The 11,081-nt window shown below is 36.7% G+C and overlaps 1 protein-coding gene across 1 annotated transcript in view; it reads right to left on the bottom strand.

The window, feature by feature from the left end:
• LOC107654374 (cyclin-dependent kinase 18-like) overlaps nt 1-9,143 on the bottom strand; it is an 85,289-nt gene extending 76,146 nt beyond the window's left edge. The window contains exon 1 of the mRNA XM_016441417.1: nt 8,791-9,143. The gene's annotated coding sequence lies outside the window, so the exon portion shown is untranslated. The remainder of the gene's footprint in view (nt 1-8,790) is intronic.
• Nucleotides 9,144-11,081: the final 1,938 nt, after the last annotated feature.

Below are 11,081 nucleotides of genomic sequence, written 5' to 3'. Positions count from 1 at the left end.
ATTGTATCTTGGAAAAATTTTATAGTAGATATTTGTTATATTGAGACTTTTGATCACTTCTAAAACTATAGGAGACGTATGATTATTGTATGATATATTTTATTATAATATATTAATAACAAAAAAATAATATATATATATATAATATTGTATGTTATTATAATGTAGTAATTAAAATATATATAATATAATAACAATCATATTTTTTTATATTGTATTTTGTTATACTATATTATATTCATTATATTAATTTTGTGGATTAAGCTAATTTTGTGTTGCAAAAATTTGATGAGATGTTTTGAGTTTTTTCAATGACTTTTGTCTTCTGAAACTATTAGAGACATGTATATGCTGTATAATTATACAAGTTATATACTCTATATTTATTTATCCATGACAGGCTTACTATCTCAAAAACACACTTTGCAAAATTTGGTGTAATTATCATTATCAAACAAACAAATAAATAAAATATTGACAACTTTTTTTTTTTTTTGCCAATATCACGCACCCCTAAAATACCCTAGCATCATCTTTAGGTTAAAAAAAAAAAGTTTTCCTTGTTTTCCTGTAAGTTATATTGTTGTTTGTATGGTTAATATTAACGTAGTCTCTCGTAGCCAGACCTTCAGACTGACGGCAGAAGGTCTGGGAACTTTGGCTGCTTTGAATGGCTAAGGCCTGCCCCATATGACCCCATATAAGGCCATATGACTGACAGGTAAAGCAACCAATCACGTTTTGTTTTGTGCCGCGTCATGCTTAGGGGCGTGAAAATGTCCCCACAATAACAGACTGGTGAGTCTATGCTGCGAACTTTACATATTTTTTGTAATGAATACTAATAAGCGATCATTGACTACGTTTACATGGACATCAGTAATCTGATTATTTACCTTATTCTGAATAAGACAATATTATGATTAAGGTATTTACATGTTGCTTTTAGAATATTCCTTTCATGTTCCCATTTTACATGTTATAGTACATAGATTGATTAATGGCACACGTCATTACGTTACGACGCAACGCCATCTGACATCCCCTCCAGAATTTCACATATAAACATATAGTTCGTCTTTGTTATGGTGCGATTTTTAATTTTACGTGAAATTCCAGAGGGGACGTCGGATGGCGTCACGTGGGGACGTAATGACGTGTGCCATTAATCAAACTATTTACTATAACATGTAAAACGGGAACATGAAAGGAATATTCTAAAAGCAACATGTTAACACCATAATCATAATAATGGCTTATTTAGAATAAGGTAAATAATTAGATTACTGATGTCCATGTAAACGTAGTCAATGTCACAGTTGTAAACATGACAGCTTTCTTCCTCCATGAGGGGGTTTGGCGCCAAAGCATCTTTGTTTCCAGGCAGAACGTTAAAGAACGCGACACACATCTTCCGGAAATCCTGCAGAAATCAACCAATCAGATGACAACAAGTTTCGAACACCTGAAGTGTTTCCAATTTTGTGTGTGATATGCATCAGACGTTCAGCCAATGGTTCGTGAGCATGACATCTGAGGCTGAGACTAATATTAGCATAATTGTTAGCAAACTAAACAAAACTAAAGGTCCTCAACCTAATCTGTCCCTCAACCTAAAATGAGTTTGACACCTCTTGCTCAAATTTGTGATTTTTCTTTTCTATATGACCGCAACTAAAAAATTAGTAAGTCATTACTGGACATAGTCTGTATAAGCAACAGCACAGAAAATAAAGCTATACAGCTAAATGACTAGCCACCTGTGAAATAGGGTTTTCTGTGCAGGATTTAACGTCAGTGTGTGTTGTGTCGAAGGAACCCGTCCCATGCTGGTTTGCTAGAGGCTGCACAGAAGTTATGACCCATAAATGGCCCCAACGAGCGATGATTTATAGAAATAAAAGTGTGTTGACAGACTAACCTCCTCAGAGCTGCTGGGTGACTAGCTCTGTTTGCACTGTGGGTGGCACATCCTCACCCTGATATTCACAGAGATAGGACTGATCTGAGAACAGTTTGTTTTTCTTTAAAATGCCAAAATAAAAGGATTGAACAGGGGAAGTTGGCCGTAAATGACCACAAACCGACACATGCAACACATGGGGGACTTTACAGTGACTAACTTGTAGTGTTTGTCTATTATTATAGGTCTTATGTGTCACCCCTTTGTGAATATGAGTCATTCCACAATCCAGGGGTCACTTTAAATAACTTTACTTGCCTTCAGATGCAAAGAAATGGGGTAATTATTGAAATCATATATGAAATTAAAATGTAAAGCCTTGTCAAAACTACAGTTCTAAGATGTGGGATATGATCAAGTTCCATGAAAGCTGAAGCCAAATCTTGATTAACAATTTGTCTAAGCTAGGCTAAACCTTTGTGACTAGCTGTTCACCATGTGTCAAACACTGAGCGAACTAGATGAATGCATTTGTGTGAGTGCTGCTTAATGCTCTTAATGCTAAGCTGTTCGGAGTAGTTATAATTGCTAGGCTGTTCTGAGTGTTTCTTGTGTTTCTATGCAGTTCCTAGGCTGTTCTGAGTTTGTGTGTTGCTATGCAGCTGATCTGAGGGTTTTTTGTGTTGCTATGCAGTTGCTAGGCTGTTCTGAGTTTTTGTGTTGCTATGCAGCTGATCTGAGGGTTTTTTGTGTTGCTATGCAGTTGCTAGGCTGTTCTGAGTTTTTGTGTTGCTATGCAGCTGATCTGAGTGTTTTTGTGTTGCTATGCAGTTGCTGTGCTGTTCTGAGTTTTATTTTTTTTGTGTGTTGCTATGCAGTTGCTGGGCTGTTCTGAGTTTTTGTGTTGCTATACAGCCTTTCTGAGTGTTTTTTGTGTTGTTATGCAGTTGCTATGCTGTTCTGAGCGTTTTGTGTTGCTATGCAGTTGCTATGCTGTTCTGAGTGTTTTAGTATTGCTATGCAGTTGCTAGGCTGTTCTGGGTGTTTTTTTTGTGTTGCTATGCAGTTGCTAGGCTTAGACTGTTCTGAGTGTTTTTGTGTTGCTATGCAGTTGCTAGTCTGTTCTGAGTGTTTTTTTGTGTTGCTATGCAGTTGCTAGTCTGTTCTGAGTGTTTTTTTGTGTTGCTATGCAGTTGCTAGTCTGTTCTGAGTGTTTTTTTGTGTTGCTATGCAGTTGCTAGTCTGTTCTGAGTGTTTTTTTGTGTTGCTATGCAGTTGCTAGGCTTAGGCTGTTCTGAGTGTTTTTTGTGTTGCTATGCAGTTGCTAGGCTTAGGCTGTTCTGAGTGTTTTTTGTGTTGCTATGCAGTTGCTAGGCTTAGGCTGTTCTGAGTGTTTTTTGTGTTGCTATGCAGTTGCTAGGCTTAGGCTGTTCTGAGTGTTTTTTGTGTTGCTATGCAGTTGCTAGGCTTAGGCTGTTCTGAGTGTTTTTTTGTGTTGCTATGCAGTTGCTAGACTGTTCTAAGTGTTTTTTATGTTGCTACAGTTGCTAGTCTGTTCTGAGTGTTTTTTTGTGTTGCTATGCAGTTGTCAGGCTTAGGCTGTTCTGAGTGTTTTTTGTGTTGCTATGCAGTTGCTAGGCTGTTCTAAGTGTTTTTTGTGTTGCTACAATTGCTAGTCTGTTCTGAGTGTGTTTTGTGTTGCTATGCAGTTGCTAGGCTGTTCTAAGTGTTTTTTGTGTTGCTATGCAGTAGCTTGTCTGTTCTGGGTGTTTTTTGTGTTGCTACAGTTTCTAGTCTGTTCTGAGTGTTTTTTGTGTTGCTATGCAGTTGCTAGTCTGTTCTGAGTGTTTTTTTGTGTTGCTATGCAGTTGCTAGTATGTTCTGAGTGTTTTTTTGTTTTGCTGCAGTTGCTAGGCTGTTCTACGTGGTTTTTGTGTTGCTATGCAGTTGCTAGTCTGTTCTGAGTGTTTTTGTGTTGCTATGCAGTTGCTAGTATGTTCTGAGTGTTTTTTGTTTTGCTGCAGTTGCTAGGCTGTTCTAAGTGGTTTTTAGTCTGTTGTTGAGCAGTTGTTAGGATATTTTAAATGGTTCTAGGCTTTTGAGAGTGTTTTGTGTGTGTGTTGCTAAACCACTTCAGTTTTGAATGATGTTTATTGCATGCAGTTTCTAGGGTATTCTTCCTGGTTTAAGTGCATTAAGTACATTTTTTGTCTTTTTTATCATTGTGAAGGTAAGGTGTTTGGATGGTTTTAAGTGTGTTGCTAGACAGTTGCTGGGGTGGTTAGATGTTTTTTTTTTTTTTTTCAATGTTTGACTTGGCAAATGCCATTAATACTCTAAGTCTATTCATTCGATCATTTCTTTTATTTGAAGAACGGTTGTATTTATTCTGCAACAATAGCAGCTCTGACAATCTGCAGACAGACATGTTAGGCTTATGTACTATATATGCATATATAGCCAGAGATAAAATACACAGCACACAATAAATTACGTTTGCCCATAGTAATTAAAATACACTGAACGCACAACCTTTGTCTCTCTGTGCCATATGCCGTGTAATAAAGAACTGTTAAATTATGAGGGTCTAATTATTTGTCTAGTTAGCAGGCCATTAATCTCCTGTAATCACTCACAGAGTTATAGTGATGTCATCAGATGTTCGATCAATAAGCACTCAGTCCAATAAGTTATTTCTAGTAAATCAATAAGTGCCCTATAGAGACTTTAAACAGCAAAATTAGTCTGTGCAGATCAATAGTGTTTCTCTTTTTCTCTCACTCTTTCTCTCAGTGACTATTCAGCGTGCAAGTTATAAAGAGGGAGAGGGTTGAATCTCCCAAAAGAAGGCAAAACAGAAGGTTTTGTATGTGTAAAATACATCTATTATAGTAAATACTTAATTTTGACCCTTTTCAATCTGCAGCTGTTAAGATCAGTCAGTTTTTTAGCATTTAATAATTTTTTTAAATAATATTTACAAGTATAGTATCAAAATGATCACTGATTATCTAGTTGTGCTTGGTGCACCAAAATACAACAAACTTAAAATTAATAACTCCACCCTGAAAGTCATTATATAATTTGCACACTGACTGTATTACTACAATAGAGCACGTGTCTCTCTGTGAATGTAATTAGCTGAATGTTAATTACTCATTATTTCAATTGCACATGACTTTACGTACTTAAGCTTACATATCAACATGCAATTTGCTGATTAGGGCAAACAAGGGCTGGGTGGTGTGAGGATATGTACCACATGGTATTCAGAGTTTAGATGCTTATGTTTGGTCTTTGAGCAAAATTGCACCTTACCATATTAATATAGAAATTTCTATGTGCTCACAAGCACTATTTGTGCAACAGTATTTAACAATGGCTCATTCAATCAGAAACAGAGCAATACATTTTATAATATTTGTTTAATGTTTATACTTTTACTTAATTGTTATTTAATGTTAATGTTAAGCTAACTGAGACTTGTTGTAACACTTGCGTATCATTGCTCTTTTGTTGATTTTGATTGCTTCCATTATCCTCATATGTAAGTCGATTTGGATAAAAGCATGTAAATGTAATAATGTGATTTATTAATTTGTTGTGAATAATTTTTTGTTATGAATAATGTTAAGTTTTGATTTGCATCCCTCAAGTTCCAAATAATTAGTGGAGTTGTGCTTCTCCTTGATTCTCTACTGGAAAGTAGCAACATGGGAACCTCAGAAGAACTCCCTAGTGAACTAAAAACTAGGATAATTTGTCAATATGAATTAGGAGAAGAATACAAAAATTTTCACAAAGGTCTCTGTCCCCACAGTAATACACACACATGCATGTATATATTTAAGAAAAATATGTTATGTATATATATTAAATATATTTATATAACATATAAGTTATATTAATATAAATATATACCCAACATTGGGTTGAAACAACCCAGCATTTTTTAGAGTGTATATTTAAGATTTTTAAAAAATTATATTTAGCATTTAAAATTAACATAATATTAAATAAAATGTATTTACTTGTTATTGTTATTATTATTATAATTATTGTTATATGATATTTAAAATATAAATTGATTAAATCATGATTGAAAATACAATGATTGAAATACTTCATAAATGGCACAGTTGATTGTGATTAACTATTATTTATGAGTTTTTTTTCTTATTTGGAACTTGATGGAACTTTAGAATAAGACATAATTTATTAACTATTAATTATTAACTAACTATTATTAACTATTAACTATTATTTATGAACTTTTTTCATGCAAAAATATCTACATTGTTATTATATACCATAGTATAAATTGACTTATACTGTGATTAAGATTTTGGTCATTCCTCCCGTCCCTGTTGCAGACTCGTGAAAGTTTCAGACATAAATTGCGTAAGTTCATTGACAACATCCAGCATCTTGTTTTGTGTGATAAATCCGTCGGTGGTGTAAACGTTACTGAGAAGCGCTCGCTAGCAGTGTGAACAGAGGTTATTCGTTCACAGGACCGTGAGCACTGATGCCAGTGAGGCGAGAGATAGCGAGAGGGCAGATGGTGAAGAGGTTGAACAGAGAGCTGCGCGCCGCCCCGGGCCTGTACCCTGGTGTCCATGTTGGGTCGACCTCGTTCTCATCTTCCTGTCACCATTAAAGCACAGCAGCTCTTTTGACTAACAAGAACCATGCACAATACAGGGCGGCGTTTGTGCATATTTATTCTCCCCATGTGTTATTTCTATCTAGACAGGGAATTTTGTGTCATTTCCATTTCAAAGCCGGAGAAGAATGGCAAAGAGCACTTCTTTATAATCACAGGGCTCTGAAATCGTACCACAGCTTGAATACAAACAACAGGGAAATTCTTGAAGGAGCTTTTGTTGTCTTTTGATACTTTGCTGCCTTACACCAAGCCATTAACATCACCGGATCCAAGCACATGATATATGATATGTTTTGCTTAGGACATTTTTGTGCGTCACTGCAGCCGTCACTATATGCCAGGCACCATTTATCTCAAACGAGCAATAAAACCTCTCATTTGATGCTGTTCTCCTAGGCCCAATTGCGCAATTATCTTCAATCGCCTTCTCGAAGTTCTGCTTCACAGCCGAGGAAGAAAATTAACTTGAGTTAGAAGACCAACAAACCACAATTGCTCCTCCTGAATACACAATTTAGCTTTGAGAGGAAATGCTGGCCGTCTAGACTGAGGTGATAATATCTGTCATATTCTCATCCTAAGGAACTCATAAACTTACATAATGCCGTTGTCTTCACCACATCTCAGGTTTGTCCTCATATTCTCTCTGTCTATTCAATGAAGGTTATCTTCCACACATGGAATAAAGTTTGTGGAGCAAATTACGAGGAGACTGACTGGTCAGCATGAGTAACTAATACAAATAACCATTTCTATTATTGTTTCCACTGGTTTTCCAATTATAGCAAGGAACACACACATATAAAAACCTATTTATGTCTCAATTGTTTTGTTTTGAGATGAAATAGAGACTTTTGCTATCGTATTTTTCTCCAGTGCACTCATGTTACTGTTGAGTTGTGTTCAAACTATGCTCGAATTTGCCAAGTTACTGTCAATATCTTTAGAATAGGGATCAATTCTCACTATTAACTAGTTGCTTATTAGCATGCCTATTATTAACATATTGGCTGTTTATAAGTACTTATAAAGCATGACCATATTCTACATCCCTAATCATACCCAATACCTAAACTTACCTTACTAACTATTAATAAGCAGCTAATTAGGAGTTTATTGAGGCAAAAGTCGTAATTAATGGTTTGTTGATGGCAAGCACTGGACTTTAAAAAAGTGTGACCATAAACTCAAATGTTTCTCATTCAGTGCTACAAAGACCAAATCATCTGAGCTATATAACATTGCGCTCTTATGCATCAAAATCATTATATTTGTGAATTTTATTTCAAATTTAATTTCTCCAAAAGCATTTTAGAGATAGAGTTGCTGCTTAATGCAATTACTGTGGATTTCTCATGAGCAACATGTAGCCAGTCCCAAAGTTGTTTTCACATTTTAATAAAAGTAACCTTCCCTCAAGCAAACATAAACATGATTTGCGTCTTTCCACATGCCCTCACTGGATCATCTCCCTGATCACATGAGCTTTTCAAGACCTTCTACTCTGAAGAGTTGCTTGTGAATTCTTGCTTTCTCTGTTGACTTTTTCAAACAGCACAACTTTTACTCGCTCGTTCTGTGGGAAACCATCACATACTGTTGCTTTCAAGATCCAGAAACCAAAACACTTATCTGCAGACAACTTTTTACTTTTACAAAGAGCCCAAAACGGCCTTGGTAGGCTTTGTTTTTAAGAGTGCGGCCACAGCCAGTGAGTGGGCTGTTTGACTTCAAGATGCATGACTCGTTTATTAATAGCTCCTTTCTGCACTAATGAGCCACTGCCAGCCGCCTAGTGTGCCTTCACACTGGTCCTGCTTCACACTAATGTTATTGACCGACTCTATTTGTGCGTTCGAGTGGTGTGCCTACTGTCAGATAGGCTGCAATAAGAAGGCGTGATGTAAACATTGCAATGTGTCACTTTAAAGGATGCTCTCCGCAAATGTATAGTCCCGGCCGTGAATCATGTGCACATCAAAGTCCACGCCGCTGAACACGCGGGACCCCGAAGCCGCATATATTGCGTCAGCGTGTGGGTTTAGAAAGATGAGTGAAACCTGAATGGAAAGAGCCTTTATGGCATTATTCCAATGCTAGATGTAGATGTACACAGTTTCAGCTTCTAAATAACAACACGGTCAACATCATCTCAAGCATGTCATAAAGTCAGTTCACAACAGTTCATGTCACAACACAGACACGGTTGCATACTCACAGGAGTGGCTGGAGTCTGCAGGAGGCAAACAGTAGACTGTCTCTACTCTACTCTTCCTTCAGTGTGAAAGGGAGGAGAAAGAGAAGGAGGAGGGCGGCCTCCAAGTCTGGAGGCAGTCAGCAGTCAGCGCACCGGCAGACAGATAATCCAAAACTGGAGGTGTCTTATTTAGTCTGCAGCATGCATTGCACACGTGAATGCAGTAGAGAGAGGCACAGGCGTTTGTCTCGCGTCCCTATCTGCGCTCCCTCCTGCTTCTGCTCATGAGAGAGCCTTCTGACAGGAGGAGATGCGGGAAAACATAACAGAAAAAAATAAATAAATAAACACATACAGGAAGTAAATGTGTCTCTCTGAAGGATTTTATAATCATGCTGGGTCTCCACCCCCACTTGGCTGTCTCTCCTCCCCTATTGTTATAGCAACGGCCAATCAGAGCGCTTCATCACACAAGCCCTCTCTGCCTGCCGGGAGACTGTGATTCTTTCACACCGGAGCTTGTTCAATATGGCTGTGGCCCAATAGTCTGTGTGTGTTGTGGATGCTGTTAATTAGCTGATCTGTCTAGTGGAAGGTTAAACTGTGTTTCGCTGTACTAAGCTGTCAAACATTTTCTGCTTTGTGGTTTACCATCTTCACACGACCCACGGTTATTAGCCTGCGCTTCTAAGAGAGACATCAAACATGTCTGGGTAGACTAATTAGGGAACAGCTTTGAGAAACTTAAGTGCAGGTTTTCAATGGCTAGTCAGTTGTTGGTTTGGTTTTAATAAAGAAATGCACTGTTAAAAGACTTCATTAGAGGTTATTATGTGCTGATAAGTGTTCTTAATGAGTGCTGTTGTCTTGTTTTACAGTTTAATTGTCTAAAAATCTCTAAAATGAGATCATTTACTTGAAGCAACACTGTATAATGACATACTATTATATTAGAATATATTTCATCTTGAATATAATATATTTACTGCACTGACAGATTTTTTTACTTCTTGTTTATACTTTTAAAAAAGTTTACAAATCTGACAGTACAGTACAAAAACACTAGTGTTAAAGATCCATTCTCTGAAAACAGGTCGTTATATCTTAAAGTGTTGCTTCTCAAAAAAAAATTTGTAATCTTTTTTTAAGGAATTTTTGATATTTTACTTGGAAAAACAAACCCAAAATCACTTAAAACTCATTAAGATCTCAGTGTATGAATTTCTTTCATGTGAGAAACACAGAATGAGACAATTTGCTGAATGTCCAAGCTGCTCTTTTCCGTGCAATAAAACTGAACAGGAATGAACTCAATTCAACCCCCCCCCAAAAAAAGAACTTCTTCTAAAGACGTGTTAGGTTTGTGAGGAACAGACTGAAATTGAAGTCATTGTTAATTCATTATTGAATATATATTTATATATATACACACTGAAAAAAATGTTTCATTCATCCAATAAAAAAAATGTAGGGTAATGATTCACATCTATATTTTTTAACTTGAGCCAATGAAAAATAAATAACTTGCCCTAAGGGGAGTGGGAGTGTGCTCACTTGTGTGTGCGCATTGGGGCGGAACTCCGCCGTGCGTGATACAGAGAGCGCGACCATGTAACATAGAGACAGAAATGACATGCCATCGTGTAAAGAAGATAAATAACATAAGGCTATTTAGTTTGTTTAATAAAAGAACAAAGTATAGACGTGTTCTATAGGAAAGGTAACTTTAAATGACTTCTGTTGTGATCTGGCGCTATAGAGAAATTAAAATTAAATAAAATTACCTTGACCTTCAAGGGGAGCGGGGGGGTGCCGTTGGAGGGGCGGGCCGCCCCCCTAATATAATGTCAGGGGATTGTATATAAAAACACTGTATATATATATATATTGTAGGGCTGCACGATTAATCAAATGCGATTGATTGATTGACTTGCCCTAAGGGCAAGTTATTTATTTTTCATTGGCTCAAGTTAAAAAATATAGATGTGAATCATTACCCTAAATTTCTTTAATTGGATGAATGAAACATTTTTTTTCAGTGTGTGTATATATATATATATATATATATATGTATATATATGTGTGTGTGTGTGTGTGTGTGTGTGTGTGTATGTATGTAATATAGGGCTGCACGATAAATCGAAATGGAATCAAAATCAAGATTGTGATTGTCATGCGTATCTTTCAGTGAAGCGCGGTTCTGTGATCAGCAGTAAATCTCCATCCAAAGGCCAGAGGGCGCTCTCGCCCGGAAACTCCAAATACGCCTCGCAGAAGAAACCCAGGAAATGCCTATAGTGGTAGCTGGGTAA

This window comes from Sinocyclocheilus anshuiensis, unplaced genomic scaffold (assembly GCF_001515605.1).
Source record: "Sinocyclocheilus anshuiensis isolate Anshui unplaced genomic scaffold, SAMN03320099.WGS_v1.1 scaffold623, whole genome shotgun sequence".
In the NCBI taxonomy this organism is placed as follows: domain Eukaryota; kingdom Metazoa; phylum Chordata; class Actinopteri; order Cypriniformes; family Cyprinidae; genus Sinocyclocheilus; species Sinocyclocheilus anshuiensis.
This window is presented reverse-complemented; position numbering and strand designations above follow the sequence as displayed.